This window comes from Lathyrus oleraceus, chromosome 7 (assembly GCF_024323335.1).
Source record: "Lathyrus oleraceus cultivar Zhongwan6 chromosome 7, CAAS_Psat_ZW6_1.0, whole genome shotgun sequence".
NCBI classification, from domain to species: Eukaryota; Viridiplantae; Streptophyta; class Magnoliopsida; order Fabales; family Fabaceae; genus Lathyrus; species Lathyrus oleraceus.
In genome coordinates, this window is record NC_066585.1 from 419506011 (window position 1) to 419522529 (window position 16519).

Consider the following 16519-nt stretch of genomic DNA (forward strand, 5'->3'; position numbering starts at 1 on the left):
GGCTGGGAAGGAACTCGATGTTTACCGACATCGAAAAAATGTTTATAAGCGAAACAAGACCAGACATTTACCGATGATTGGGAAGGAACTCGATGTTTACCGACATCGAACAAAGATGTTTACAAGTGAAATAAGACCAGACATTTACCGATGACTGGGAAAGGAACTCGATGTTTACCGACATCGAACAAAGATGTTTACAGACACCAAGGAGAGAAAACATTTATGAAACGAAAGCACTTACCGATGGCGAAAATGAAATACTCGATATTTACGGATAGCAAAAGAACACAGTTATTTAAACGACAAAACCATTTATCGATGGTTAACAAGCGGCTGATGTTTACCAACATCGAACAATGATGTTTACCGACACCAAAAAAGGAAAGGACCCACACGGGTGTTGACAGAATGATTTTTTTTTGTATACACCATGAGAGTCATGCCATTTATTGATGGCCAACTATTGGAATTCGACGTTTATCGACATCGAAAGATGATGTTCGCCGACATCAAAGAAAAGCACAGACATTTACGGGGATCAACACGACACTTACCGGTATCGCAAGGATGATATTTACATATGTCAAAATAAGGCAGACGCTTACTGGTGACTAAATCGGAAGAGAATCAAGCTTTCCTTTCACGGACTGGTGAGAAAATAAAATCTCACTGGGATTATCGATTCTGAATGTTGCCAAGAGCAACTGCTGCAAATGTGCTAATTGATGTTGAAAAATGATCCGTCTCTTCCGGAGATATGATCCAAATCTGGTTTAATACATGTATGCATATGTTTGAGTTTTCCATGGCGTAATGCTCCATACTGAATGGAAATGCTACGCGATTTGAGAATGCGAATGCAAATGATGATTACTACATGAAAGATGCAACGGGAGGAGAACTCCTGCTGGGAAAGCAAATGATCACTTTACTGAGCACACAATTTCTGATTCGATCTTCCAACTTTGTGGGGACATACAACAATTCTGCTGAGGATACTTACTGATCTGACATTCTCGGAATGGTAGAGAAACCAACTCAACCGGGGAGTCACTTGTTGGGAAAACACCAACCTCTCGACCATGCTGGGGAAACAAATTCTGAACTCGACTTAGACGACCCAACTTCTTACGACTGGACAGTGTTGAAACGACAGGGTCTTCTTTCGGACAAACTTTGGCTCATCTACTTTAGCCATCAATCAAAGATAGTAACCTGCAAAACGGCAAGACATACATGCCCCAGGGGATCGTATGGACAAAATATACTCAAGTGTACTCAACATTCAAAATGATTTTCAGATGTTTTATCTTTCCGCACGTCATTGTCTAGCCTTCATGTTTTTTAGATGCAATGTTTATCAAAAATTCGGACGTTTTTGCAAACAAAACAGTAGAATAAAAAACAAGAGAGCAATTTGACTGAATAACGACTTTTATTGATTGAAAATGGCCTATAAAGGCAAATACATCAGGAAGCAATTCCTAGGAAGAGGTAATTGCGCCAAAAGAGAAAATAAACTATCCTATTAGCAATGTGAACACGACATTCCACTATTTTCCAATTCTGTTATGACTCATAGATCTTCAATTTCCCCCAAATTCTTTGCTTTCTGAGAAGAGTGATTAGACCGATCATATCCTTCAAGATGGTAGACACTGAAACGCGATGAAGTACAGATAACTCAGACTGTAGTCTTCGCTTTAATCCCTCTTTTGCCTGGACCGCCTTTTCAGGTTTTCAATCCACCGGGATACCCATTTTTGCCTAAGCCGCCTTTGCAGGTTTTCGACTTACCGGGTGTACATATTATTTTTTTATTCTTTATCCCTAACTTTTTCCCGAACCTTTTTCTTTTCTTTTTCTCTTGGTTCGCCGGGATGCTCTTTTTATCCTGGACTTTCTTTTTTTTGTCCAGCAGGTCAGTTTATGCGAAGTATTTTTTGACTACATCTGAATTCACAGGAGACGGGAAATCTCCACCATCCATAGTTGTAAGCATCAAGGCTCCACCAGAAAAGACCTTTTTAACAACATATGGACCTTCATAATTCGGAGTCCACTTGCCCCTGTTATCTGTACTGGGAGGAAGGATCCTCTTCAAAACTAAGTCACCTATCTGATAGCTTCGAGGACGCACTTTCTGATCAAAGGCCTTCTTCATCCTTCTCTGATATAGTTGTCCATGGCACATAGCTGCCAATCGCTTTTCCTCAATTAAATTTAACTCATCAAACCTGGCTTGAACCCACTCAGCCTCGTCAAGTTTTACATCCATCATCACCCTCAAAGAAGGGATTTCAACTTCTATTGGCAAGACTGCCTCCATGCCATACACAAGTGAAAACGGAGTTGCCCCGGTTGACGTACGTACTGAGGTACGATACCCATGCAAAGCGAAAGGCAACATCTCATGCCAATCCTTGTACGTCACAACCATCTTTTGCACAATCTTCTTAATGTTCTTGTTTGCCGCCTCTACAACACCATTCATCTTTGGTCTGTAAGGAGAAGAATTGTGGTGTTCGATCTTAAAGTCTTTGCAAAGCTCTTTCATCATCTTGTTATTGAGATTCGAACCATTATCAGTGATGATTCTCTCAGGAACCCCATAACGACAGATAATTTCTTTCTTAATGAATCGAGCGACCACTTGTCTAGTAACACTGGCATAGGAAGCTGCTTCCACCCACTTGGTAAAGTAATCAATTGCGACTAGGATGAAGCGATGTCCATTAGAAGCAGTAGGTTCAATCTTTCCAATCATATCGATGCCCCACATCGCGAATGGCCAAGGAGAATTCATAATATTCAGAGGGTTTGGTGGTACATGCACTTTATCTGCATAGATCTGACATTTGTGACACTTCCGAGCGTATTTGAAACAATCGGATTCCATGGTTATCTAGTAATAACCGGCTCTTAACAACTTCTTGGCCATTGATGACCACCAACATGGGTACTGAAAGATCCCTCGTGTACTTCCTGCATTAACATGTCTGCTTCGTGTCTAACCACGCATCTGAGCAGAACCATGTCAAAGTTCCTCTTGTACAACACATCATCCTTGTTCAAGTAAAAACTTCGAGCTAGCCTTCTTAGTGTCTTCTTGTCATTCTTTGACGCTCCTTCAGGATACTCTTGGCTTTTGAGGAAATTCTTAATATCATAAAACCACGGCTTCTCATCAATAACAGACTCGGCTGCAAACACATACGCAGGCCTCTCGAGTCGATTCACAGTAACGTGTGGCACATGATTCTGCCAATGAACTTTAATCATGGAAGACAATGTGGCTAAGCATCAGCCATTTGATTTTCATCTCGGGGTACATGATACAACTTTACTGTCTTGAAGAAATTCAGGATCCTTCTGGTGTAATCTCTATAAGGAATCAAATGCGGCTGATGAGTATTCCAGTCTCCATTGACTTAGTTAATCACTAGCGCAGAATCTCCATAAATGTCCATAGTTTTGATCCTTAGATCGATGGCTTCCTCAATCCCCATGATACAGGCATCGTACTCGGCTTCGTTGTTGGTTACTTCAAAAGTCAATTTGGCGGAAAAAGGTGTGTGTGCACCTTTTGGATTAACGAGTACTGCCCCAACACCATTTCCATTCACATTTACCGCCCCATCAAACATCAGTGTCCACTTGTCATCGGGATCCGGTCCTTCCTCGACAAGAGGCTCTTCACAATCTTTCATCTTTAAGTACATGATATCTTCATCGGGGAATTCAAACATCATCGGCTGATAGTCATCAATTGGTTGCTCGGCAAGGTAATCAGACAGAATACTACCCTTGATGGCCTTTTGCGACGTGTACTGGATATCATACTCTGTCAAAATCATCTGCCTACGAGCCACTCGTCCGGTAAGAGCCGGCTTTTCAAAGATATACTTTACTGGGTCCATCTTAGAAATCAACAAGGTAGTATGGTTCAACATATACTGTCTTAGTCGGCGAGCAGCCCATGCCAAAGCGCAACAAGTTTTCTCGAGCAGCGAATATCTTGTTTCACAGTCGGTAAACTTTTTGCTAAGGTAGTATATTGCATGCTCTTTTTGACCAGACTCGTCATGTTGTCCCAATACACACCCCATCGAATTCTCTGTTACTGAAAGGTACATTATCAGAGGCCTCCCAGGAACCGGAGGTATAAGAATTGGAGGTTTCTGCAAATATTCTTTTATCTTATCAAAAGCTTTTTGACAATCATTGTTCCACCTGATTGCTTGATCTTTTCTTAGCAATTTAAATATCGGTTCGCACGTAGCTGTTAGGTGAGATATGAACCGTGCAATGTAGTTCAGCCTCCCTAAAAAACCACGAACCTGCTTTTCCGTTCTTGGTTCAGGCATTTCTTGAATAGCTTTTACTTTCGCTGGATCAACCTCAATCCCTTTCTCACTGACAATGAAACCTAACAGCTTTCCAGATCTCACTCCAAATGTACACTTGTTTGGATTCAGCCTCAGTTTGAACTTTCTCAATCTTTCAAACAACTTTTGCAAGTTTACCAAGTGCTCCTCTTCTGTCTGAGACTTCTCAATCATATCATCCACGTACACTTCAATTTCTTTGTGCATCATGTCATGAAAGAGAGTCGTAATAGCTCTTTGGTAGGTAGCACCAGCGTTCTTCAACCAAAATGGCATTACCTTATAATAGAACGTGCCTCAAGGTGTAATGAACGTCGTCTTCTCCATGACTTTTGGCGCCATCTTGATCTGATTATAGCCAGAAAATCCATCCATGAAAGAGAAAACTGAGGACTGAGCGGTGTTATCGACCAATACATCAATGTGAGGTAATGGGAAGTCATCTTTCAGACTGGCTCTGTTTAAATCTTGGTAATCGACACACATCCTGACTTTACCATCCTTCTTCGGCACGGGTACGATGTTGGCCACCCAAGGGGGATAATTGGTAACTGCTAGAAAACCTGCATCCAACTGTTTTTGAACCTCCTCTTTGATCTTGACAGCCATATCAGGACTAGTTCTGCGAAGCTTCTGCTTTACCGAAGGACAATCTTCTGAGAGGTAGCCTGTGCACCACAATATCTGTATCCAAACCAGGCATATCTTGATACGACCATGCGAATACATCCACATATTCTTGCAGCATTTCAATCAGCCCTCTCTTGACCTTTTCCTCTAAAGCAGCCCCTATCTTGATCTCTTTCTTTGCGTCCTCAGTACGAAGGTTAATGACTTCCAACTCTTCCTGATGAGGTTGAATGACCCTTTCCTCCTGTTTCAATAGTCAGGCCAATTCTTTGGGGAGTTCACAATCTTCTTCACTCTCCTCTTCGGCTTGGTAAATGGGATTATCGAAGTCATACTGAGCCATAACAGAATTGTTTTTAATGGAATCCGCAAGATCAATTCAGCACGAACGATGTTTCATGCTTTATTTTAGAAAAGAGTTCAAGAAAGTCACAAAAAAAAACATTGCCATTTTTATTGTTTTGAAAATGAAAGTAATAAAAACAGAAAGACAGTGAACACAAATTTGATTGCAAAACGTCCTTTATTGATGATAATCATTGAAAATTTAAAACATGATGTGGCCCTACAATGAACCACTACGCCTTGGGAAGAGCGTAGGGCTTTCATGCAAAATGAAAAACAAAAGAAAATTACTCTGTCTGAAGAGTAACCTGGACTATTTCTTTCATCCCACACATATTTTAGCTTTTGGTGGAGAGTCTAAGAAACTGCTCCGGCTCCATGTATCCAGGGACGCCCCAACAGACAACTATATGCTGGTTGAATATCCATCACATAGAAGACAATATTAAACACTTTCGGGCCGATCTTCACAGGCAACGTGACTTCACCAAAAACCGATCGCTTGGATCCATCAAAAGCATGGACAACAAGATCACTTGGTGTGAGAACAACCCCTTCGGCATCAAGCTTACTCAGAGCCTTTTTGGGCAGCACATTCAAAGAAGAACTGGTATCAACCAAAACATGCGACAAAACGGCGCCTTTGCATTCCATCGTGATATGTAGAGCTCTATTGTGATTGCGACCCTCAGGTGTCAAGTCTAGATCCGTGAATCCCAAACCATGTCTCGTGTTAACATTTGCAATAACACCTTCAAGCTGGTTAACAGAAATCTCTTGAGGCACATAAGCCATATTCAATATTTTCAAAAGGGTGTTACGATGTGCCTCGGAACACATCAACAGAGAGAGAATAGAGATTTTTGACGGTGTCTGGTTCAACTGATCCACGATCTTGTAATCACTTTTCTTGATAATTCTCATAAATTCCTCCACGTCCTCCTCAAAAGAACCCTCGGGCACTTCCTTTCGCACTGGTTCTTCTTCAACTGCAACTTGTTTTCCTTTTGTTCTAGCAAGAGCCTCAGCATTGTTATCCTTCGGAACCTGTGGTGCAAACAAACGACCACTTCTCGTAAATCCTCCGGGTCCTCCCACATTACCCACAGCCGAACCAACTGTTACTGGAGTCTTATTTGATGAACCAATCGTCACTGGAGTATGATTTACTGATCTGGTCTGATTCTCTGGTCTTCTATTTCTGCAAAAAGCATTGTCATATTGCCACAGAATTGCTCTACTATTCTCGAAAAGTCTTCCACTAGAAGCAGCAATGGTGGTAGGGGTACCGATACTTACTGGGGTATTAACAATCACGGGAACACCAACAGTCATCGGAGCAGATATGGTCACGGGCGTAGCTACGGTCACAGGAGTACCAATAGTCACAGGCGCACTAATAGTTCTTGGAGCATGTACAGGACCTTCTGACGGCGTAAAGTAAATGGTAACAGTCGATACCTCTTCACGGTCTTTCACTACTCGATCAAACTGTAAGCAACCTTCATTCATCAATTCCTGGATACTTTCTTTCAATTTCACACATCCGTTTTCATGATTACCACAATTTGAACAATTCTTGTCACATCCCGGGAATACTCCCCCTCTAAGCAGACGTTCCTTCACCACAAACAACGAAGTCTGAACATCATTAATATCGACTACCAAGTTCAAATTTCCCCATCTTCCACAACGTTTACTCTGGGTCCTCCATGCTAAGGCATAGTATTATTCACTACATTCGGAGTAGGAGCAAAGTTAATCGTCTTGGCATCAATCAGATCTTGACTTTATGGTGAAAAGCCCGACAATTCTCGATGTGGTGCCCTGGTGCACCAGAACGAAAATCACAACGGACATTAGCATCATAACCAGCGGGAATCCTTGTTAATGGAGCCATAGTGCGAAGTTCAACAAACTTTAACTTGAGCAGTTCAGGGAGTAATTCAGCATAAGTCATTGGCAACAGATCAAAATGACGATCTTGCATTCTTTGTCTTGGTTGGAATTGGCGTTGTTGTTGTTGTTGTGGTGGTTGTCCTCTTTGTGGTTGTTGAGGTTGGGTTGCTGGAATAGTCACAGTAGCAACTTGACGGTATTGTTGTCCTCTGTTTCCATTTCGCTGATTATGTATAGCATTTGTCTCACCCTCTCTCTTTCTGGTTTCCCCTGAAAATGGTTTCTTAGAACTTGAAGAACTTGAAGAACCAGGGTCTTGGATTTTTCCCGCTTTGATAAGACTTTCAGTTCTTTCTCCGTAAATCACAACATCCGAAAAACTACCAAATGGGCAACTTCCCATACGATCCATGAATACACCTTGCAGGGTTCCAATGAACATATCAGTCAATTCTCTCTCCAACATCGGAGGTTGCACTCTTGCAGCTAGTTCACGCCACCTCTGGGCGTATTCCTTGAAACTCTCACCAGTCTTTTGAAACAAACTCTACAACTGGGTTCTGCTCGGAGCCATGTCCATGTTATGCTTGTACTGCCTCAGAAAAGCTTCACCTAACTCTCTCCAGCTTCTGACAGATTCCTTTTTCAAGTCCATGTACCAATCCAAAGAGGCTCCAGACAAGCTGTCTTGGAAAAAGTACATCCACATTTTTTCATCATCAGTATAAGCGAATATCTTCCAGTAGTAAGCTTGCACATGAGTTCGGGGACAAGAAGTGCCATTGTACTTGTCGAAAGATGGTGCTTTGAACTTGTACGGGATCCTCAACCCATCAACTAAACCCATGTTAGTAACATCAAAGCCCAAAGAATTCTGGCACTCCCTGGCGCAAATTTTTTCAGCAAGGGCGTTAACCTTTCTATCTCTCTCTTCCGCCTTTCCAAATTCATCATCATCATTGGGAATAGTGAACAGATCTTCTTGCTTGTCAACCAAATGAGAAGGATGGTGAACTGGAGCACGTGCCGCTCGAGCATTAGCAGCCTCTGTAATGATGGGTTGTCCATCGATCCTAATACCACGCAATTCACCATTAGCATAGTTGTTGACAGGGTTGGTAACAGCAGCGTCATTGACAGGGGTCCCTTCTGGCGGATTCTGACCGACAGGGGGAATCACAGTTTCTTGTCTCTGGACCAAGGCTCGGAGTTCCTCTTGCCCTTGCACTACCCCTTGCATCATACTCATGAATTGGGTCATGTTGGTCCTCATCTCTGCTAGGTCTGCTTGAAATGGATCCATGGTCTTCTGTTGATTCTGCCTTGTTGCGTAATGGTGCAGACGATACTCAGCAGTTCTGCCACAAACAGGAACCAGAATGAGAAATCATCTTCAAGAACACCTGTAATGATGCAGGAATGATATGTGTATGATGCGTATGCTATGTTTTATCATGGATAAACCTGAAAAATGATATGCATATGCGGGTTAACTTTTTTTTTATGCATTGTTTTTTTTTGAAAATGAACATGCTATGATGCAAAATGATGAAACAATGGCTGGTTGGTTGTGTATCACGAGGCACAGGATCAGAGCTTCAGCATGAATTCGGAACCGGGAACCATAGAATACAATCATCAGCTTAGAACCCATACTTCAGAACCAACGGTCACCAACAAGAACCAAACAAAAGTCACCAACAGGACAAGTCACCATCAGAACAAGTCACCATCAGTACCTGTAAATGATTCATTCCCTCCCCACTCATGGGTGTAATCTAGGCCAGGGTAAGGTCAAGAGAAACGCAGGATAAACAATCCTTTCAAGAATATCATCATATGCGCACCAGGTGTATGCAACGATAATACCCCATCAGAATCTGATTTGCTCGTGATACCATGTTCCGCTAAGTGGCGCCATACCACCCGCTTCCCATGAATCACTCTATTCTTAGGTGTCCTAAAGTTCACTCATAGCCTGTGTATTGGGCCTTTTACCTCTTGTGAATCCCACCCAACAGCGAAACAGAAACACAGCCAACACAGTATGCATGAAACAGTAAAGCGCGCATAGGATGCAATGCAAGCAGATAAGTATGCGAAGCAGTAAATAAATAACACACAATAGACAATAAACAAACAAACGCTAGGAAAGGCCCACTAGGGAAAAGAAGTCCCCAGCAGAGTCGCCAGTTGTCGCTCCCCGGATTTCCCGAATCCAAGTACAAACGCGAAAAAGAGTGGCGCGGAAAAAAGAGTAGAGTCGCCAGCTATGTACTTTTATCCCAAAAGAAGGGAAAGGTAGTACTGCATAACCAAGAGGGAACGGATAAAACAAAGTCTCGAACCAAAGAAAACTGAGTAAGGGGGCCGGTTACGTGAAGGGAAGGTTATCGCACCCCTTCACGTCTGTGGTAGTCTATAGGATCCACGTTTTCTATTTATGTCTAAAGTGTGTGTATAAAAAGTCCTATATGCGATGTGAAAGAGAGAAAATCAAAGTAGGGAAAAGAAAGAGTTATTGCTCGCACAGGCCCTACCCTGCTGCATACGTATCTCAAGAAGGATTGAGAATCAGAGCACCGTAGCTCGGCTAGCCTATTTTGTTTGTTTTGTGTTTTTTAGGTGAACGACGTTACTACGCAATCTACCGGATGCTCGACCTTTGGAGACTTACTGACCTATAGTAGAAGGAGTTAACGTGTTCTTAAGAAAAGAAAATCAAAGAGTTTGTTCGTGTTTTTAGGAATGCTCATGCAAAAAAGGAAGTCCTAGACGAAGGAACCGTGCTAGCTTAATTGACAAGCAAACGAGAGACTATATGAAGCCTAGCAGTCCTATGGGGAGACGATCACACCACACAAAAACATATAGCATAAAGTAAACGCACCAACAAGGGGGTTCAAACATACATGGGTAGGGCTTTAGTCAAGAGGGGTCATATCAACCTCGACAAACAAGCCATGGAAAGGTAATTAAGTGGGCCCTTAACCACTGACATTGAACGTCAGGGTGAGCAGATCAAAAGGGTAATGAGGATAAGACCTCATAGCTCTTAACCCTGGACAGGGTGAGCTCATGACAAAGCGTGGGGATTCTGAAAGATGGAACCCTCTCCACTGACTAACCGGACAAAAGATCTTGGGCTTTTGTTCTGAAGCATCGACACGTAGTGCGAGCATAAAGAACGACACACTGAATAACGGGGGATTGACTACTAATCCCTTTTATCCGTCAATTGCCTCTTCATGGAGGTCTTTAGCATTGGTGCCTCCTCTCGGAGGTCTTTGGGCACAAAAGTAAACACACAAAACATTGCCTCCTATCGAGGTCTTCCAGCTAAGAAAGCGGTAAAATGCTGAAAGATGTAAAAGGGATCAAGAGAGCTACCACACGGATAAAGATCCGAAGTAACAATAACTAAAGAAGCAAGAAACCCAAAGATCTCTCAATCTAGCACCATTAAAGAAAGCAAGTCAGCAAAGCAATCAGAATAAATCTCCAAATGGTATCCCACAAATAAAGTGGAATACCAAACAAGCTATCTCTTCAAGAGTCATGTGAGCCCTCACAAAAACTCAACAAACAAGTTAGAATAACAAGATGGGGTGTAATCATGAGTTGCACCAAACAAAAAGAACCATAACAACAACCGCGTCAGGTAAACAGTGCACGGATGCAATAGAAAACATGTCACAACAAACACAAAACAGATTAGAGAGCAAACAGAAAAACCAACTACTGTTATGATCGCTACTGCTTCGCTACAGGTTCGCTTAGCGAAGTGCTAGGGAATGCCTACGGGTTCTGTGTTCTTCCTTGATAACAGTCCAATTTCAGAAAACCCTAAATCCTATGGTACCCATTTCGGAAACTAAGTGATTAAACATTCAAGGCATTGTTCTACACATTCATGCACATCTAAACCCACATGCAAAACCTAATGATACCCACTCTCCCAGTTTTATTGTAAGATTTCATGATATTTTTTTTGTAAAGTTGAAGTAATATTTAGTGATGTTGATATAGTCGTGTGTTGTGATAGCATTATTGTTGTTGTTTTTACATTTTGTTTATTATTTTTGGACAATTGGGCTCAAAAGCCCATTGACTCTTAAAAAAACTCAATTACACCCTTGTTTTAGGAATTGCACCCCTCCTTTTAATTTATTTATTTATTTATTTATTTATCATTTTTTTCTCTTTCTAAACTATTTTTACTTTATTTTAAAAATATTTTTGACTCGGATAAATAAATATGGTTGAAAAAGTAATAATCAGATGTACACCCTTTTATTCCCCGAATAATCGAACATGGGACGTACGTTTCGTTTTAACTCAAGATTTCGTCTTCCACAAAAAAGACATAAAAATAATAGCGTTTAAATTTCGTAGTTATAGTCGGCCAAAAAAGGGATAATCGGGTGCATACATGTTTTGTTCCCTAAATAATCAGACATCATGTGTTCACCTCGTTCTAGCCGAGCATTCGTCTTCCATATACTAATGCGATCTTTAAATGTTTTCCCATGATAAAAAGTGAATTAAGAAAGAGGTGACAAGTTATCTACCAAACATAAATTGTTATTTGTTAGTCTTTTTTTTCTATACACGTGTAATTTTCTCCCCTCTTCATAATTCGTTCCTTTCAAACAAAATTATATTTGAGAAATTCATACCTTGACCACACTTCCTCATCCTCTTTCCATTGAAAAGGATTATAGTGATTATGAATAGTAGAAATCAAAACTTCGAGTTCGTAAGCAATTCATAATCTTGTTTTCTCTTTTCGTTTCTTATATTTCACTTATCTCTATTTCTCGGGAAAAAAGTTGAGATGACGTGTGGCAACACACCCATTAGAAAATAAATTTCTTTTATTGTATACCCCTTTACCTCTAAAGCTAAATTCTTTTTATTGGTATTCAACAATTTCATCTTAGCACTCAAAAAGGATAGACATCAATATTTTCGATTTCAACAGTTTCGTCTTAACACTCAAAGGAAGGACGAACATCATCGTTGTCGATTTCAGGAAAAGGCTAGGTAAGGGATTAAATCTATTTTATTCATTTTACATTAAATATGCAATTGATCAAATTTAGTGTGATCGCCTCTGAAACTTTTTTGCAACTATACTGATAGTGATTTTCCTAAATTTTAAAATCGTATGCATTGATGATATTCAAGTTTAAGATCTTATTAAAATGAATATAATTGTGTGCGTAAATAATACTATCAAAAAAAATTGTATAAGGTAATATTTTTTTCTATAAACTCATTGTGAAAAATTCATATATGATTTTACACTATAATACTTTTTAAGATTCTACTCTCAGATTTCTAGTTACCCTTTCTCCCTAGGATCATATCTTCAACACAATCTCAATGATTTTTCTTATTGATAATTGGTGGTTTAATTGATTCAATGTGTGATTCAGTCTTAGAGATGAGGTTATGATGAATGTAATTTTTAGGTTAAAGTGTTAGTAGTTAGTTCCACATCAATTTTGAATGTAAAAAAAATTGGATATACAAGAGAATTGACTTATATATCCAATACCTTAAGATTTGGGATAGAGGTGTAGTGTCTTTCTCTTTTATAATTTGGGAACATTGATCTACTATTTTTTCTCTGTGCTTTCCCATACTCAATTTGGTATCCTTCTACAAAATTGGGATACTTATACTTGTAGGAGAGATTGTTGAGTTCAAGTGTGAGGATTTAAGTACCATACTGTCTATGAATGGGAAAAAGATAGGATATCTAAGAAAGGTGATGCATACACCTAAGATCTTAAGTTTTAAATGGATATGTGGAGTATCTCAATTTCTCTATCTCTCTTGTGGTTTCATGGGCCATTGACCCATTGTCGCTCTCGACACTCCTTCAAACTGCCGAACAAGATGTATAAACACACATTTAAGGGGGAATAATCGAGTATGTATAAACACACATTTAAGGGGGAATTCTTAATTTCGGGTGTGGTTGTTTAATTCATATTAGAAATGAATGGATAAAATATGAGATATATAATCGAGTAGACTCATATACCTAATGCCTTAAGATTTTGAATGAAGATACGGATAAAGCATTATAATGTTGTTTCTTTAGTCCTTATGACACTACAATATTTGAGGGACTAAATTCCATTAGTTTACATATTATACCGATTAATTTCAATATAAATGAATTATGCAAGATCTACAACAAAAGATCAGAGACCAAAAAAAATAAGTGACATATATTTTGTAAGGACTAAAAAATTGTTTACTGACAAGGATCAAAAGGCATGTGTAAAACAACTATATATGTTCTACCTCATTGAGCATATTGAAATAAATCCAGTTCACATTTTTTTACTTATTATTGTTTTTTCATCAATAGTGCAAGAATCACTTCAAGGAAGAATAGCCATGGACCAACAACGTGTCGAAGGAGAAGTGGATAATGATAGTATAATTTTGACTTTTCGGTGGAATGCTACCAGGCGTGTCTATGAAATGTATCGTCATAGGAGAGGTGACAACAACCAACCACCTTTTCTTAATGAGGATTGGGACATGCGCATTTATACTCAAAATGACCACATGATTTTTCGTGAAAATTCCAACAATCGGAGGGTAAGAAGAATTAGGATTGGCGAAGGAGAATCAGGCTCTGGAAACAGCATTACTTGCACCATATGTCTTGAAGAATTTCCTGTTGGGTTAGAAGTGATTCAATTGCCTAGACCTTGCTGTCATATGTATCATCAAGATTGTATAATAAGGTGGCTCCGCAACTCTAACACATGCCCATTGTGTCGTAGGCCTGTTTCTTAAGGTTTTCCCTGTTCATCTATAAACTTCTTATACCTATTTTAATTTATGCCAAAATGATTTGGGTGACTATTAGAAACTTTGTTTATGTTAATATTGTCCATGTATGTTTAACTATTGGATATATTTATTAGCTCTATGAAATAAATTGTTGCTTTTATTTTGTATCTCAATTATGGCATCGAAAATGGTGTTAGATATATGTTATCTACTCAAGATATGTGATTATCAGTTTTAATGGATTGGTAAATTGAGGATTATTCAAAGCGATTAGTATGCCAACTAAGTTCATTTGTTGATTGAAAAAACATTGAGAAAGCTCTCAGAAAAGTTATCTTTAAAGATAGATTTAGATTTCAAGAGTTCTTACCAATGAAAAACCAATATAAATTCTTTTTGGAAACCATGTGCATGACAATATCAAAATAGCACTGTAATTTTGTTTGAAATAATTGAGACTTTCCATAAGTATATACCGTTGGAAATCTGATATATAATCCTTAGACAGTCCAAGTATGTGCCAGGTGGGGCAATGAAGTTTATTCACTATCTCAAAAATATGGACAATCTACAAACTATGACATAACGTTTTTGTGACATTATGATTTTGAACTTAGAATTTTTTTTCCTAAAACTATATTTTGCAAGCAATTTCATGCACAACATCATCCAAAAGATCCTAAATAGGCACTACATTGTAGAGTGAAATATAACAGGATTTTTAGAAAAAGATGACTGTAAAATAACATTCTCTTTTTGTTTTTTTAAACCTATTTTTTAATTGGATTAATACCATTTTTTATGTATTTTGTATTTGGGTTTGTTTTATTATAATTGTTTTTAAAAAAACCATTTACATTCTTAAACTTTTCAAAATGTATTGTGTTTTTCCTTTTCATTCAAATGTAATTAACACCATCAATTTTCCCTGACACATAACATTCAACTTTGTGACCAATTTAGAGATGAATAAATTGATCACCAAAAGAAGATTTCTAGATTTTGAATATCTTCTTCATTTTATTCGTCAAATTTAAAATAAATAAATTAAATACCTAAGAAAATTGCATAATTTGAACTCGTAAATATTTCAAAGTGACCCACCTCAGGCTAACCTAAATCTCCATTTTATAGTGATCCATCTCACACACATTTAATCTCCTCCTACTCTCTAAATCCTCTTAATTCTTGATTTTGGATTCCTTCCACCTCGCCCTAACTCAAATCTCTATTTTAACCCTCTCTAGAACCTCTTCTTCACAACCACACCAATGTGACTCTTCAAAATTTATGTTCATTTAGATTCATCAATAAATATCATGCGTGTTAATAGTCATTTTTTCTATAGGTGATGTTTAATCTTATTGTTCGTTGTTTCTTACTGATTCGGAATCAACACAATCCAGTGATTGTTTGAAATACAAAGGTTTCTTTGAAATTATCTCTAATAGTCCTAGTTTATGGGAAAATTATTGAGTTATATATGGACCACACCTCAAAGAAAAATGTGTTGAATGGGTTTTCGATGTTTGATGATAAATGTGTTGATTTTGGGTTTTTTGAATGGGTTTTCTAGGGTTGAATAAAAATGATTTTTGGGGTGTGCTGAAATTATTGGAAGATATTGATAGTGTTCGTGTGAATGAATTTTGATTTTTTATCACTAAATTATTAGATGAGGTCATAAGTATTCTATATATATATATATACATATATATATATATATATATATATATATATATATATATATATATACATATATATATATACATATATATATATATATATATATATATATATATATATATATATATGTGTGTGTGTGTGTGTGTGTGTGTGTGCGCGCGTGTGCTCGCGCGCGCGCGTGCTCACGACAAAAATAAAAGAAAACAACCCAATAAAGGATTATAATAACATATATAGTAAATATATCTTGGACAAAATTGTGCAAGCAACAACAAGACGAAAATCCCTAAGAAATGGTGAAAAGACTGGAAGCAACCAACACAAAGGTCTAGAGATTATAACCAGTCGGAGGCCAACATTTATAAGAAAACTGAAAAATAACTTTTCCAATAAAAAAAAACAAAACTCCATAATCCTGGTAGTCATATCCTTAAGCAACTATTTCTTCATGCTTATGATAGATTCTACTAGGCCCTCAAAGAAAGTGAAAGAGGAATCAAAAGTATTACCAAGATATCACTTCCAAGAGGAGAAGATAATCATATCTATTATTTCTTCCATAATCATTGTTTTACTTGAGAAAATGAGACCATTTTAGGATTTTCATATGTTATAAACCATAGAGTGTCATTCCAAAATCTAACTAGCTTTAACCCTAGAACTACCTCTTAGTGACCAAAAAATCTAAAACGTGTCTAACTACGCAATTAACACCAAGACCCACCCTAACCACCTAAAATATTTAT

The 16519-nt window shown here is 38.5% G+C and overlaps 1 long non-coding RNA gene across 1 annotated transcript in view; it reads left to right on the forward strand.

The window, feature by feature from the left end:
• LOC127105195 (uncharacterized) overlaps positions 1-14147 on the forward strand; it is a 92232-nt gene extending 78085 nt beyond the window's left edge. The window contains exon 3 of the long non-coding RNA XR_007794919.1: positions 13660-14147. This is a non-coding gene — a long non-coding RNA (uncharacterized LOC127105195). The remainder of the gene's footprint in view (positions 1-13659) is intronic.
• The last annotated feature ends 2372 nt before the right edge of the window (positions 14148-16519 follow it).